Source organism: Condylostylus longicornis, unplaced genomic scaffold, assembly GCF_029603195.1.
Source record: "Condylostylus longicornis isolate FDR11 unplaced genomic scaffold, ASM2960319v2 ptg000001l, whole genome shotgun sequence".
In the NCBI taxonomy this organism is placed as follows: Eukaryota; Metazoa; Arthropoda; class Insecta; order Diptera; family Dolichopodidae; genus Condylostylus; species Condylostylus longicornis.
In genome coordinates this window covers 4,356,921-4,373,607 of record NW_026577970.1, presented here as the reverse complement: position 1 = coordinate 4,373,607, position 16,687 = coordinate 4,356,921, and the positions used below count along the sequence as shown (strand labels likewise).

The 16,687-nt window shown below is 23.4% G+C and overlaps 1 long non-coding RNA gene across 1 annotated transcript in view; it reads left to right on the top strand.

The window, feature by feature from the left end:
* The first annotated feature begins 138 nt into the window (after positions 1–138).
* LOC129618432 (uncharacterized) overlaps positions 139–16,687 on the top strand; it is a 99,338-nt gene continuing 82,789 nt past the window's right edge. The window contains exon 1 of the long non-coding RNA XR_008697801.1: positions 139–276. This is a non-coding gene — a long non-coding RNA (uncharacterized LOC129618432). The remainder of the gene's footprint in view (positions 277–16,687) is intronic.

Genomic DNA, 16,687 nt, shown 5'->3' with positions numbered 1-16,687 from the left:
ACAAAAAATAAAAAAAAACAAGTAACAAACTACAAAAAAAAATAAAAACCAAAACACAAGAGAAAAAAAATAAAAATCCAAAATACAAGGAGAAAATTAATTTGTTCTATTGAATAAGGAAAAAATCCAGTAGGCTCTCAGCCTCCGAGCGGATAACATTTTCCTTTTGAAATACCAACGGTTTTTGAAAAATTCTTTTCGTCTATAATTTTTCCTTCTAATTAAAAAAAAAAATAAATTTTTTTTGATTTTTGTTTTTTTTTTCTGTTTGGTTGGGTTTGTTATTTGTGAACTTTGAAAAAAAATTTTTTTTCGGGAATTTTTTTTTATTTTTTAACTCTTAGTTCCTGGTTTAAAGAAAAAAAAAATAAAACGAAAAATTGACAAAAGGATAATTATAAAAAAAAAAAAATAATTTTGCGAATATTTTTTTTTGTCTTTTTTTTTGGAATACTTTAAGAAAATATTTTCAATTTCTTTGATTTTCATTTTTATTGTTCCTGATTTTTTTTTTTCTCTTATTGTGTTCTTATATTGTGTGTGCACAAAATTAATAAATGAAAAAAATAAAAATCAATTTGAATATTTTTAATAAACGCAAAATTACAAAAGAAAATATATATATAAAAAATAAATATGTACATAATTATGTACATATACACATATACATTATATATTTACTTAAATTTATGCAAAATGGTGTTTAATTATTTTAATTAAAAAAATATATATAAAAATATGAAAATAATGAAAATTGATTTTTAATATAAAATTAAAAAAAAAATGATTTTATTGAATAATTTTTAATTTATATTGCAAACTAAAAAGAGAAAATGAAAATTTGGGTAAATTACAAAAGAAAAGAAAATTATAATAATTAAAATTGAAAAATTCATAAGAATAAAGAAAAAATATTTTCAAAATTAAAATGTAAGTAATAAAAATCACAAATATTTCTGTATGTACATAACAATGTATAAAACATAAAGAGAAGAACGTAATAATGGAAAATTATTAAATAAAAATTAATTTACACCAAAAAAAATATTAATTATCATATAAAAATTAATTAAATTGAAATTAATAAAATTTTAAAAAAAAATTCAGAAATTTCTTAAGGAAAAAAATTTATAATTTTTATAAAATAATGGTGAAAATTTCGTGAAAGTTAAATGCCCCACTATACCGTTATATATTTTGAGTGAAAGAGAGATAAATTTTTTTTTTTTTGAAATTAAATATTTTTAAATTTTAAATGGCATAAAAATAAGCATATTTAATTTGTATATGCGTACATGTTAAGCACAAATGTACGACGAAAAGAAAAAAATGCATTAATGGAAGCAAAAAAAAAAAATTTTAATATTTTTTATTTCCATTTTTTTTTATTGTTTTTTTAACGGTATTTATCGAAATTCAATTGTGATTCAATTTACTATTTTATACTAACATGTATAAATTTGTATATAAGGTGGAAAAAATTATTAAAATTTGTAGATTTACCGCATACATACATACATACATACATAATGTAAATAAGTGAAATTAATTTCAAAAAAAATTATAAAATAAATAAAAAAAGAAAATTTTACATGTATTAATAATATAAAAAAAAAAACCGAAAAAAGGATACCAAAACAGGAAAATATTGTAGAATTTAAAAAATTTTTTTATATTAAGGATTTATTCTAAATCCTTAATTATGTACACATTTATAAAAATGTACACATATTGTACATATATAATATAATAATTAATAGTGCGAAAACAATTATTAATTTTGATTTTTATTATGAAATTCTTTTGTTTTTATTTCAGAATCCAATTAAATTGAATATTTTAGTGTAGATAATAATATTATTAAATATTAAATTTTTTTTTATATTCAATTTTATAATGAATGTTATTTCTATATAATTACATTCATTAATACGTAATATTATGAAAATAAAATAAAATGTAGAAGAAAAGGTAAAAAAAAAAACAAAAGAATTGAGTATAAAGGACAAAAATAGCTGCTGCTACCTTGGAATACCTTGATATTTTTTTAGATAAATTTTTTATATGTTTGTTTTGTTTCATTTTGTTCGTTTTTTTGCCTGTTTTTAAATTTTATTTTAAGAAACTTTATTAATTTAATAATTTGCAAAATATTTGTTTTTTAATGGATAATTTTTTGTATTATGGGAATTTTTTTTTCGATTTTTTTGCTCTTTCGAAACAAAATAAATAAGGAAAACGAAAAGGTTTTATTAAAAAAGTAAAAAAAACAAAAAATAAATTAAAAATTAATATTTTAACCTAGTTTTTTTTTTCGCATTTTATATTTAAAAAAAAATAGTATAAATTTAAAACTGAAAAAAAAAAACAAAAGAAACAGTTAATATTTTTTTTTTTTCATTTTCCTCTCATCTTCTTTTATTCATTATTTTTTTTTTTATTTATTTTTTTTTTTATTCATATATTCACTGTACTCATATAATAACCGTACTTTTGCGCAATTTTCAAATGAATATTTAAATAACTGTACAAATAAGCAGAACAAAGTTAAAAAACAAAAAAAAAAAGGAATGAAATTTTTTTTTATACTAAAAAACAAGAGCTAACAAAGCCACATACTACAAAATAACCTATACAATATAAAATATAGAAATTGTTATATATACATACATATTATTTGTATGTATATATGTAAGTATATACAAGATGTTTTATATGTATCTTTAAAATATACATACTCATATATTTATGTATATATATACATTTTTTTTTTAGATTAATTTTTGAATGGGAATTTAATGAATTTTTATAATGACGTTTTAAAGTAAAAAAAAAAAACAAAAAATGTCAAATCAAGAAAATTAACTATGTGTATACAATTTTAAATATGGCTATATAGTTAAGTGAAAATTATCCCTATATATGTATGGAGGTATAGGATCACAACTCGGACTAATCTTATATATGTACTTAGAAATATGTACATTTATATGGCAGGAAAAAAAAGGAAATAATAAAAATTAATTAAAATATCACACATAAAATAATATATATATACATATACATGTGTACATATAATGTATACAATTGACTCTGGATAAGGGAGACACATCTATCATTGAAATATTGTTTTTCCGACTTTTTATTCGCATTTTCTATAACAGGAGTAAAATTTTTTTGTATATAATTAATAAGTGAAATGTAGTGAAATTTGTGGACACAACTCTTAAATATTGAAATAAATAGTGTCCATTCATAAGCATGACATTTTCATAAATTCGTCTTATTAAAATAAAATTTGCCGTTTGCATATCAGAAATTAATTTTCATCTAATTGGGCTTCTAATAAAGATTTTTACAGTTGTTTTATATACTGTTTATGGTGAGTGTAGATAGAAATTATGCGTCTTCCCGATTTTGAAACCAAACATTTCAATAGCAATAATTTAAGCCAAATCACCAAATAGAACTCGAGGAATTTTTAAAGTATAGGTGTGTTTTGAACACATTGAAACTTGCTCCTTATATTGAATTGGTGATTTTTTGGGGAAATTATTAACTTTGATGTGCATTTTGTACGACTATATCACTTATTTAAAAATATTATGAAATTTCAATATTGTTTAATAAGCTAAATTCATGTTTGATAAATAATTTTATTAGAATGGAGTACAAACGATATGTTAATGTTATAAAGCACAAATAGAAACATAAGTTAATTGGTTAATGATAAAGATTACAGATAATTCCTTCAAAATATAAATATGACATAAAAATCTCATTTAATTTAAATTGCGATTTTATTAAAATCCGACTGTATACTAATGTGCCTATACCTGTATTTTCATATTATCTATATATATCTATGTATGTATTTAATAAGTTAACAAAAATTTTGTGATATTTTCATAAACAAGAGAAAAAAAACATTAATTTTTTTATACTGTTTTGGTTTTTGAATTACTTAAATTGAATTGATTGACTTTTAACTATAATAATTTTAAAATATACTTTAATTAATATAAAGAAATATATAGTATAAATTTTTTTAAAATAAATTATTTTTTTTATATATACTTGTATTATACATATAAATTTATGTATACTTATGGGTACATAATATTTATATTATGTGCGAGATATGGTATACATACCTTATACAGATTTACATATATAAATTTGTTTAGGTTATGTATATCAATATACACAGGGTCATATATGTTCATGACGTACATATGTATATATTGTTATATTATAAATGATGAGAATGTGTTCTCACATATTTTAAATAACTGGTATAATGAACGTAATTAATATATCAATATTTATGTATACTCGTATCGGTATATACATATACAGTCAGTCCCAATATTATTTTGACAAAATGTAAATTTTTATTTTAACTTGTAATTTAAAATGAAAATTTTTTATTGAAGTATTTCTATATGTCAATTATCGTGAGCTATCTAAATCAGAATTCGTAATTTCCAGTAAACCAACTTCAAATTTTTAGTTTGTTGAATATTTAGTTGTCCTTAGCTGTTATCTGTTGATATTTTAGTCTGAGGTTAATACTATTACGAGTAATTTTATTTTCTGTTTGGGTTCTGGGTTAGGCCATTTTTTCACTGGGAAAAGTTAAATTTTAGGGTTAGGCAAAAAAACAAATAACAGAATATAGGAAATGACTCTTTTGTCATTAAAATTAAATTTGGGACCTAATTTTAATATTTCTAACAAAAAAGAAAAACTTTTGGGAGTGAGAGTTAGGCCACTTTGTTTCCGGGCCCCCATTTAAGAGGTGAACAATATTAGTCAAACAACTTCAGGCAAAGAAATCGAATTGCTATTTGAGCTTTCTTATATTGTCACCGTAAAATTTTAAGGAGAATAGGAACGTTTAATATTCTGGTGTGAATAGTCACCATTGGAATGGTCAGTTCTTCAATTCTGTAAAAAATATATAAATTATTAAAAAATATTTACTCATTATCGTGTATCCAAAGCGAAACCATGAAAAATGGGTATAAATTTTAGAACTAAAATCGATAGTTCACAAGTTGAAAAAATTTTCTTTTATCTTAATAATATTATTGAAGCTGACTGACTGTACCTATACATACAAATTTTAGGTTAATTTATTAGAAGTTTATATCAAGGTTTATGAATTTTTTAAAATTTAATTTTACAATTTCTGATTTTTTTTACAATTTTTTTTGTTTTTTTCGTTTATAACAATATTTTCCTTTATTTTTCAAACTAATTTATTTACCTTTTTTAAATCATTGTTTATTTTTATTTAGTATCAAAAGTTAATATGCTATATACATATGAACATGTTAAGGCAATGATAAAAATATTGTATAAATATTTGTGTGTACCTACACTGGCACGCATAAATGATTTGAAAAAAAAACGAAATTTCATTTACTTCAGCCTACAAAAGAAAATTTTTTATTTGTAACTGATTAAATTGTGTTTTGTTTTTGTTTTGTAAAGATTTTATTTAAACAAAATTTTGATATTTCATTTTTACACAAAATTTTCCTTTTATTCAATTTGTGGTATTAATGTACTTTATGCAATGGAATAAGTTTGTCCCTTAATGTGTTTAACTTTAAAGAAAAAATTAAAATTTTCAATTTCTAATTTTCTTACTAAATTTCGTCGTATAAGCTTACCACAGTGCAAATTGCACTAATTTTGAATAACAATTGGAACTATATCATATTCTCATACGATATACTTATTCCTATACGACAAAAGTTCTCAGTTGTGGTTTACACTACCCAACATTGTTCATGAGTTTTGTTTAATTTGATTAAGACTTCATGTAGTTTTGATACGTCCCTGGATTTTGTTTGATGAGAAAAACACAGTATAAAATAACCCTTGTCTTATATGCTCTTCGTCCAAATACAAAAATTTTTTTAATAATCTGTTTTTTTTTTCGTGAGTGAATCGTAAAAGTGTGCATAATGGTGAATCGTTGAATTTACGCAATGTTGTACTTGTATGTACTACCCTTTTATTCAATTGCCCATCTTCGTCATTCTATATTCAAGAAATATTTTTAAAAATTCTAATATGGATGAATGCAATGCCAAATATAAAGCAAAAAAAAAGAGTACACATATGAATTTATTTGATATCCGCCTACACTTAGTATGCGACAAACAATTCGTAAAGAAATTTTTGTGTACACAATTCCAATCAATTTAAACCCAAATGAGTTGTTATAAATATGACATGCAAATTTGTTAACAGTTCAAATGTCTGATTTTAAGCAAATCGGACAATATGTGTTAATAATTTTCTCATTTTTTAAAATATTACAAATAGTTTAAAAAATTTTCAACTGCTTTGCGATTTTCAAATGCTTTGCGAACTCTATTTATTATTTAACCATTTAGGACTTCTTGTTTGTTAAAATGTGCAGTTTTGCTGTAACATGCAGAGAAAAGTGTAGAAAAAATTTAGTTATTTCTTGAATATTTTATTCATTATAACGTGAACAGCTAAGGCAGAAACAAAAATAAGACTTGTTTCAACTAATTTGTAAATTTGTTCCTGAAAACGTTGAAAATCGACATCAAAAATAATTGGCATTACATTTTTTTTAAAGCAGTTAGTTTGAACTAAGAAGTTATACCAAAGTTAGATGTCATATTTGATTGTTTTAATACACAGTTTTGCTCTTAATATTAGGAACATATTGGTAATGAAATCATAGAAATTAATTCTTTTTGAGTTATTTAAACTACAAATTCAGTACATGTAGACTTGCGCGTATATAAATTTAATTGTTTCGAAAATACTTCGTATTCTTGGTAAAATTACGCGTGTTACTAATTATATAATTGCTGATTTATTGTCAGGAATTTTAAACATTTGAGTTAATGTTTTCCAGCCCTAGGTGTTCATTCGGAGGTAGTGTTGTTTATTTAAAATATTTTTTGTTCATCAAAAATATTTATTTAAACATTTCGTTTGAATTTAAACTATTTTGAAACATAAAATTTAATTTTTTCTCTAACATGCTTTAAACAATTACGTCAGATTATTTAAATATTTTTTGTTAAAAAAAAATTAGCTATAGTGTGTAGAGTATGAAATTTTATGATTGCAAAAAAAAAAGTTTAATATCTTCATAAATCAATAAATTTATTTATTCATAGCTATTCTTGTTAAAATATTAAATTTTCAACCTTCATAATAGTTTAAATAAATTTTGAATAATTGTTATTTTTTATTTAAACGGTGATGAATTACGAAAATAATAGCGTGCAAAAATAATTTATTTAAATTTGCTTAAAAATTACAACAAAAAACCACAATATTTTGTTTTTTGCCAAAAAAGTTCTTCAAAAATTTTGCACGTCAATTTTGATTACTTTATTTTAAACAGCAGGGCAACCTCTCCAACAACACAGAAAATAAGTTTGGCCCAGGCTGAGTGTATTTTATGCCGATTGAAGCCGGTTTAGTGGGTCCTTGGTAGTCACAGTATAAATATATTTACGCGAATTGCTCAGTGAACGATGAATTATACATATATCAGCAGAAAATTTTAAAACCAGAGCTTTGGTAAATTATCGACCACATTGGGTTTTGCAATGATTTCATTTGTGTGATTGTTAAATTTTTAGCATGATATTACGGGCATTTGAATTCTCATCATCTGAGGGTTCGACATAAATTTGATGGTGCAGGTATTTAAAAATTGTGATTTGTTACAATAACTTTGACACAACGCGATGCGAAACGCGAGAACTATTGGAAATAATAAAGTACATAATAATATTTGTTTCGCTTGTTTTATTTGACCACTTATGACTTGTTTTGTATCTTTAATTAGAGCTGTTTTCTTAATCTAATCAGTTGTTTATTTCAAGATTTTAATTTGGTTTTTAAAAATTCCTTGTGCTATAGAATCGCAAAAATTAAAAATTTTCGCCCAGAAAATCAAATCTAAATTCCTAATTTTTGTAAAGTTATTGAAAAATGAGAGAAAAAATGGAGTTAAATGTGTCAACTGTGTGATACCTATACGAATTTGTTATTCTATGTGCGAGTAAATATGTCATAGCTGATTATATAAAGACAATGACTTTAGGTTGCCGTTTTACCATAATAATTTATGCAAAAATTAATTACTGTGCTTTCCATGTTTTCTAAAATATGGACAAACTTCTATTGAAATTATATGGCAGGTACCAGAATTAGCCAAACAATTTCAACGACTTTTATCAAACACATTGGCCCTACTAATAAATTCGCTTGTTCTGTTTCTGAAATATAGACAAATTAATTTGGAAGTTGTATGGCAGCTGCCCGAACCAGTACCTCGATCATAACCAACTTAAATAGGGTTCTGGCATTTACTATAAAAATAATTTTTGAAAATTTGGTGAACTTAGCCCAATTAGAATTCGGGTTATCGTTAGGATGGACGAAGGAACGGATAAACGGACAGACAAAGCTAAATCGACTCAGAATTCGATGCTGATCAAAAACATATGCTAGAGTTTATGTCTCAGACAATTATTTCTTAGCGTTACAAATGGTAAGGCAAATTTATTATACACTCAAACACACGTTCGTACGGGTATAATTAGCTTATATTTTTAGCAAGGTTTTATTAATTCATTATATTCTTAATTTTCATTATTTCAAGCCCGATATAGTTTTCCTTTATTTGATCGATCTAGTGAATTTTCTTTACTGTTCAACTTTGGCACAAAATATTCGCTTTAATACTACATTCATAAATTACCCTGTCTTTTGCTAATTCGATATTATTAAGATTTTGAATCAATTAATATTAAAGATATTTTTGAACTTTCTTCTTATTTTAAAGTGCTTTTGGCCCTGAGCTTTCATGGGCAAATAATTAATAAGTTTACTTTAAATGCAATCTCTTTCATAACAGTTGTTTAAATCTATAACATACATCCATTCGGCTATTTGTTTATTTTAGATTTGAAAAATTTACAGCTAGTGCAAAGAATAGAGTTATGAGTTGGCGTCGGAGTTATTACCCCTTATAATGCTTGTAAGTTTTTTTCCTTACTATAATTCTAAATTTCTAAACAGCAACTGTTGAAATAATTACTTTCTTTTTAAGATTAACCATAATTTATAGTGATAAAAATATTATTTTTCAAAAAATGGAAGAATACTTCTAAGACAAGTTAGAAAGTTTCTTGTAATTTGTAAGTTTTTCTATTTTCTAATCATGTACGAAATGTATAAATTTTTTAAAGTATATTTTGTGTACCTATACCTAATTTACATACACATATACATACATAGGTATTGCAAAAAATTATTTTGTCCTTGAGTAAAAATGTATTTTAACTTTGCGTAAAGTTATTGATCCTTTTAAGAATATATAGGTATAATGAGATTTGCATTTACCTCCATTAAAGGATGTGTACAATGTAAATTATGGATTAAATTCAACCTACATACAACTTACATACTATTATATATACCTTATCTAGTTATGTGTGTGTGATTTCTAATTTTAGGAAATTCTCGGAAAAAATATAAATAATTAAATTACCATATTCCATATTAAATATTAAATAGAAACTTACATGTAGAGGAATACCTACATAATATAAGAAAGTCACCAGAATTTTATGACTGTTCACTTAAATGATTATTTTTTGGGCTAAATTTGTTTTTTGTTTTTCTGGTATAGAGTATATTTTGATAGTCTATGCTTACATTACTTAAATAAAATTTTATTAATTAAATATTTACAACATGAACGCAAAATTTCATAAGCGTATTTATGTATACTTATTGTTCACTGACTTTTTTGTATTCTAAGTTTGTGACCCAGAAGGAAAAACTGTTTAGACAATTGCAAAACCAAGTAGCAAAAAAATACTTCCTTAATCAAACTAAATAATAAATCAGAAATTTTAAGCAATTGAATATGTAAAATCCGCCTGTTCGAAAATAATTCTACAAGGAATCAAGCCAAGGCAAATTCTATTGTTTATTTTGAATCAGTTCTGTACCATAAGCGTTATAGAAATAAACTATTAGTTAAAAAGATAAATTTGAATGAGCCTTTTCGAATTTCAGTTGCATCAAAGTGATTATAGTAGAAAAAAATCTTAAATAGATTTAAACTTACTTATTTCGATTTACCCCTAAGTTTTATACATATACAAAACGTATATAAAATGTGAATTCATGTATAGCATATTTATGTCCAATTAATGAAGTTTTAGTTGGTAATATTAACTAAATAATGCACACATAACACATCCATGAAATGCTATATAATTTTTTATATTTTTAGTAGTAAAAATCTATTTTATTTCGTTTGTTCGTACCACTTTTAGAAAATTTTTCTATTTTCAATTGAGTAAAAATAAAATTTGTTTTACACTTTATCACAAATGGATCACAAAACATTAAAATAATGAGACAAAGAGTAAGATTGAAAATTAACAGAAAAAAAGGTAAAAGGATAATTACGTAATTTTTATTAATTAGAGATTTGTATTCCTTTTGATGTATGCTTTTCAAAGTAATTTTATTAGCGTATAATAAGCAGATTGTGTTCAATGTAATTTCAGCGAAACAACAAACATTTTACTAAAATTGCAAAAGTATAGAAAAGCATTAATTGTAAATATTGGTAATATAACTAATTACTTAAGTTCAGTTGTTTGTAAAGGGTAATAAAAGTATAAAATCAATCGTTTCGTGTAGACAAAGGAAAATATGTTAAGTAAAAAGTGCTCCGATAATTTAGTTGTGAAGAAATCAAGATCAAAAATGCATATACAATTAAATGCAATATTCATTTCAAATTAATGCATTTGGGTACTAGAAAGCAGTTTTAAAAATATTTCTAATTACCAGACAATTTTACAATTTTTCATTTTCATATTAAATTTTTATAAGAATAAAATGGCTTTTAACTATTTTATAAGAATAAGAGTTAACAGGCTTTTGACTATTTAATCTTGTGACTCTAAATGAAAGCGTTGTAATTAAATTAATTATAAATAATTGTGGAATTGAATATTTATTTCATACACTTTGATAAATAATTCACTATTTGGAAACAACTTCATAATACTTGTAAGAATTATTTAATACAAGAACCCTCACAGATTTTTCTTAATAACAAACAATATTATTGTTGAGACAGTAAAAAAAATTTCTTATTAAAATTCTGTTCCGTCACACACACGCGTATATTTCTTCAACGCCTGCAAAAAGGCTAGCTGGTTCGAGAACTGAATCAAGATTTGTTTTGCACACACAAAAGTGAGATAACAATGATCTTTGAAAATGAAGCAAAATGTTTTATTTTTAGAATAAAATTTTTAATAACTAGATGAGAAAAAAGTAATCAGTATAATTTTCTATATTCACGTGATAAGAATTTTGTCTTCAATATTTAATATTTACCGACGGAATGACCAATGGCTATAATAAAATGTTAAGCAAATAACATTTTTAATGAAGTAAAATAAAAATTTTGAACTCTTGATGTTGTCCTAAATTATAACTATAATATTCTATAACTATTTCTTAAATTTTATTATTGTGAATTATGTGAATTAGTCATAATCAAACAAAAAGACGTTTACCTGTTCCGGATTCGAAACGAATTTCCCATAAATTTTGTTCCGAATTCGGAAAGAGTGCAAAACATTTTAAGAAGGTCAACATAATAATTAAAATACCAATATTGTTGGAATTAATGGTAAAAATGACAAAATCACATTAAAATTCGATAGAAAATTTTTCAATAAAATTTACATTACATTGACCCGAGAATTGGGAATTTTATTAAAGGCACAGACAACCTATTTAAAACAATACATACAGCTTTCATTAATTACATAAATGTGTAAATGTAGTCCAAACACAATTGTTACAAATTAACTTTTTTATTTTTTATAAGGATTTTTTATTGTTCCACGATTGTCAAAGTGATAACGGCTATATAGAATTTATTTCGATTTCTATAAAATTTAAATATTAAAATGTGATTTTTGTAATAAAAATTTGCATTATTTTCACATAAAATGTAATTCCCATATACCTTCGTATATAAATATTTACTTTTTTAATATAAGGATAAAATCAAACAATTTTATAATCTTCCTGTTAACAAAACCAAAACAAATTGAATACTTATAAAAACTTGCAACCTGTTAGACAAGTTTAATTGTGAATAAATTTTTTTTTTAATTGGATTATTCCACTATTGTAAAATTTAATCTAGATTAATATGTAATCGTGCATACAATGTAGAAAACAGATTTTTAAGTCAGGAGCTCTCCTTTTTTTTTGTTCATGTTAAAAAATTATAAAATAAAATAATGAAAATTAAATAGAAAAGTATATAGAAAAGGGACAACAACCGGTCCTTCAAAATATTATTAGAGTGTATTTAAAATAAATTATGTAAAAAGTTTCAATACACATACAAGCATACATTCATTGAATGCATTTTTAATGAGTTTAATGTTGCGAAGTTTTAGAATTCCAAAAAAAGAAAGTTAAGAAGGGTATATAGAATTTAATTCCGGAATATAATCGGACTGAAAGGATTTATTTGATGACTGAGCAATTTATTAAAATTATATAAAATGTACTTAGTATTATATAAGATAAACTTTATAAAATTTTTACCTTCCTTTACAATATTTTTAATAAAAATAAGTTGAGATCTTGTATTTAAATCTAAATAAAAATATACATAAACATTTTTGCGATTATAAAAATTTGAGGTTAAAATACTTTTAAGAGAAGGTACTCAAATATTATAAATCCTTTTATTTTAAATTTTCAAAATATTAAAAATATAAAAATTTATTATATTAAAGCTATAACTATATAGAACGTACTTCAGAAATGTGTGTGCATATTTATAAATTTGTAAAACGTATGTTATTATAATATTCATTTAATAACTTTTACCAATTATATAAAATAAGCAGGGAGGTATTGTGATGGCACCAAATTTCAAGTGTCGAGTTTACAAAGCAAGTCCACTTTACCCAAGAAACGCAAATAATGCCCCTTGATATATTCATGTATTTCCAATTTTTGTTTTAAATTTACATTTTAATTTATTTTGGTGTTTGGGACAAATTTTATAAAGTTTTGTAGGACTCTAAGTATGGTCTCAGCAAATGCACTTTTAATATAATGCCGACTTTATATTTAAGAATCTAAAATTTAAATCACTTAGCTCACTTTGAAGTTATCTGACTTCATTTCTACATATTTGGAATCAAGTTCTGTTCAAAGAAAATTAAGAAAAATAAAATTCTAGGAATTCAACCAAGAACCAAATATTAATTTATTGAAATATATTTAACAGAAGGTTTCCTATATTCAAATTTGAGATAAGAAGGTGTGAATTTGAATTATTACTGGCGTGTCTCAATTTCGACAGAGTTGATTTTAATGCAAATTTATGTATGACATAACGCAATTTGACTTAAAAATCTTTTGGACATACCAGAAATCGAGAACTGGATTTTAAGTACAGGCCAACTTCACATTTATGACTACATCTAGAAAATTTATTAATCTTATGGTTCCTTGAAATTTTTGTTTTCAAACAAAACCAACTGAAGAACTTACCCACAAAATTGAATCTCAGAAAATTATGCTCACCTAAGAACCAAATGTATGTTTTTATGTATATGTATATATCAACTATAGATTTATTTATTTCTCTGAAGAGCAAGGTCTGCTCGTATAGAGTATACAATGTTTAATTACATAACATACCATTATTTTTATATAAAATATAAGATAGAATTTTAAATAAGTGTTTGAATAGTATTTCCACAATATTGTGGAATATTATCGTCAAACTTATATGAATAAATTAATACGAGTTTTTTTAATATTATTCAGAAAATCAATATTGCGGTCAGTTATGTGCTGGCCACATCAGATTTTTATATCAAATTACCAATAAAAAAAAAAAGGAAAAGAAAATTTGAATAAAGGTCTGTCTAAAAAATTTTAATTAAAAAATGAAAATTATTTTTCACAAAATTATCCATGTACATGATTATATGGGCATACAAATATACAAACGCATATATTAAATATAATTCACATATTATATTGGTCCATTTAAAATTTGTTTAAAATTTGATTTTTATAGGATTTGAAGCATAAATAGTTAGTTTATCCCATATTAACATTATGTGAATTGAAAATAATTAGAGATAAATAAAAATTTTATTATAAAATTATATAATAAATTATGTATGTATGCGTATGTATATATGATATTGAAAAAAATTTTATTATATTAAATTAAATTTAAATTCAATTTTGTAATTAATCCGATTTAAATAAATTAAGTTGATTTTATTTTACCTAATATGTATATTGCATGTAAATTATATTATCTTTTATACATACATACATACATACATATAATAGGTATGTATAATATGTAATTTATATTTTTGTGATTTTAAGTTGTTTTGAGTAAATTGGAATGATGTTTTTGGTTTTTGCTACTTCTTAATGTTTTTGATAAGCCAATTTATATTTGATAAAATTTTGTGTTTACTTGTACTTCCTTAACTTGGTATTTGGTCCGTGAAAGTATTCTTAATTGAAAGCTTATAAAGGAAACATGCAAAAATTTTAAAACTCGAAATTCGAACAAGTTTTGTACAATAGCAGGTGTTCAATTATTTAAAAGATTCGCGATGTTACGCTTCACTTGTTTATTGAGATCTTTTACATTGGCAGCTTCAAAATTTATTAAACAATAATTTAAATTAAATAATGCTTCTTGCGTTCAATAGAAAAAGGTTTAATTGAAATTTGTTGTAATTATACTCGTATTTTTTATGGTTGAAAAATTTTAATTAAAATTTTCACTCAAGTTATTGAAATACACTTATTTATTATATACAGGGTGATTCTGAAAGTTATACAGCAATATATACCATTGGTTAGAACATCGAAAATGGCTAAAATTTTTGTTTCAGACTGGGTGTAAAATCTCAATGGTTTCTGAGTTCCAGGGATTTTAACTAATTTTCACGAAATTTTTACTTATCCAGGTTTGTTTGATTATAACTTCGTTGTTAAAAAGGTAGGAACTTAAAGCATACAGTTTCAGAAAGGCTTAGTAAAGGACTTAAAATAGAAATGCTGCTTGATTCTGTATTTTATGTATCTTCGGAATACCAAGCATTCGAACTTTTAAGAAAATAAAATTTTTCCCTCGATATTTTCAGTTTTTTCTAGCTAGATAATTTCGTAAGAAATTTTTTAAAACTTTCAAATTTTTTTCAGAATATATAAATAGAATGTTACCCAGCTGCTTAAGCTTTAATTTAAGTCCTCAAACATTAAAAAATTTTTTATGTTATACAGAAAATGTGGCACAAAAACCATTTCTATGTCAAGATTTTAAAGACCCTTACAAGCAAGGATTTTAAGCGTTGTAATTATCAACTATCATTAATTTAGGATGACAATAGCCACTCGGAAAAACAGTTGACATTTTTAAGAGCCGTTGTTTTGTTAAAAAATCTCGATTTTAACCAACAATAACAAAATTGAAACGAAATTTTATACAAACTTTTTAATTGAAAAACAAAAATTGAATTTAAAAAATTTTAAATTTTTGAAAAAAAAAAACTAGAATTTTGTATTACGAAAAACAAAAAAAACATCTAGTAATCAAAAATTTTTTTTCGAAACTTTTCTTGGTAAAGAAAATTGATAATTTTTTTATTTTTGCCAATTTTTATAAGAAATGGTACCTATATGGTTTGAAATTTTCAAATGCATTTTTCTCAGATTGGGTGCAATTTAAAAATTTCAAAAAAATATTTTCGAAATCCAGACATCATTTAGCATCTGTAGTTAGTAAAATTATCCAGCTAAAACGAATTTTTAAGGCATGCCATATAAATTTTGGCATTTTTTCTAATAGAAAGAAAAATTTTTTTAATAGGAAAATTTAATTTTTTTAAACAAAATGGAGTTTACAAGTGATATGGTATTAAAATTATGAAACTAATAAATAATTAATAAATAATTTGAGGGAATTAATAAATTTTCAACAAATTTTTCAAAAACTAAAATTGGTGTACGGTTGATGCAACCAAAGGTGAATTCCAGTAAAGCAACTAATTTAAATTATGAAATGTGGGATTTAAAAGAAGAAAAACATAAACTTTTGCCGAATTAGGTGAATTTTATAGGAGAATTTGGTGTTTGTTTTGAGAAATTTGTAAAATTTTTGAATTTAATTTTAGTTTTATCAACATCTGGTTTGATTTTAATTGAATTTGTGGCTCACAATATTTATGGTTTTTGTACTATCTCTTCTGTAACATAAAAATTGTTTTAATATTTGAGGGCTTAAATTGAAGTTTAAACAGCTGGTAAAAATTCTATAAAGGTGTAGAACTTTCTGAATCACCTTGCATATACATACATAATGTACCGAAACATGATGTTAATATACATATATGTGTGCGTCTACGTGTGCGTTTATACAATCAAATATGCTTATTTTTCAATTTTATAACTAAAATATTTTTAATTAAGTTTATATTTTTATAGAATTCAATTCAAACATCAAAGGCATATACTAAGGAAATTTTATGAAATTTATGAATAGTAAAAATTGTGTTTTGTGCAT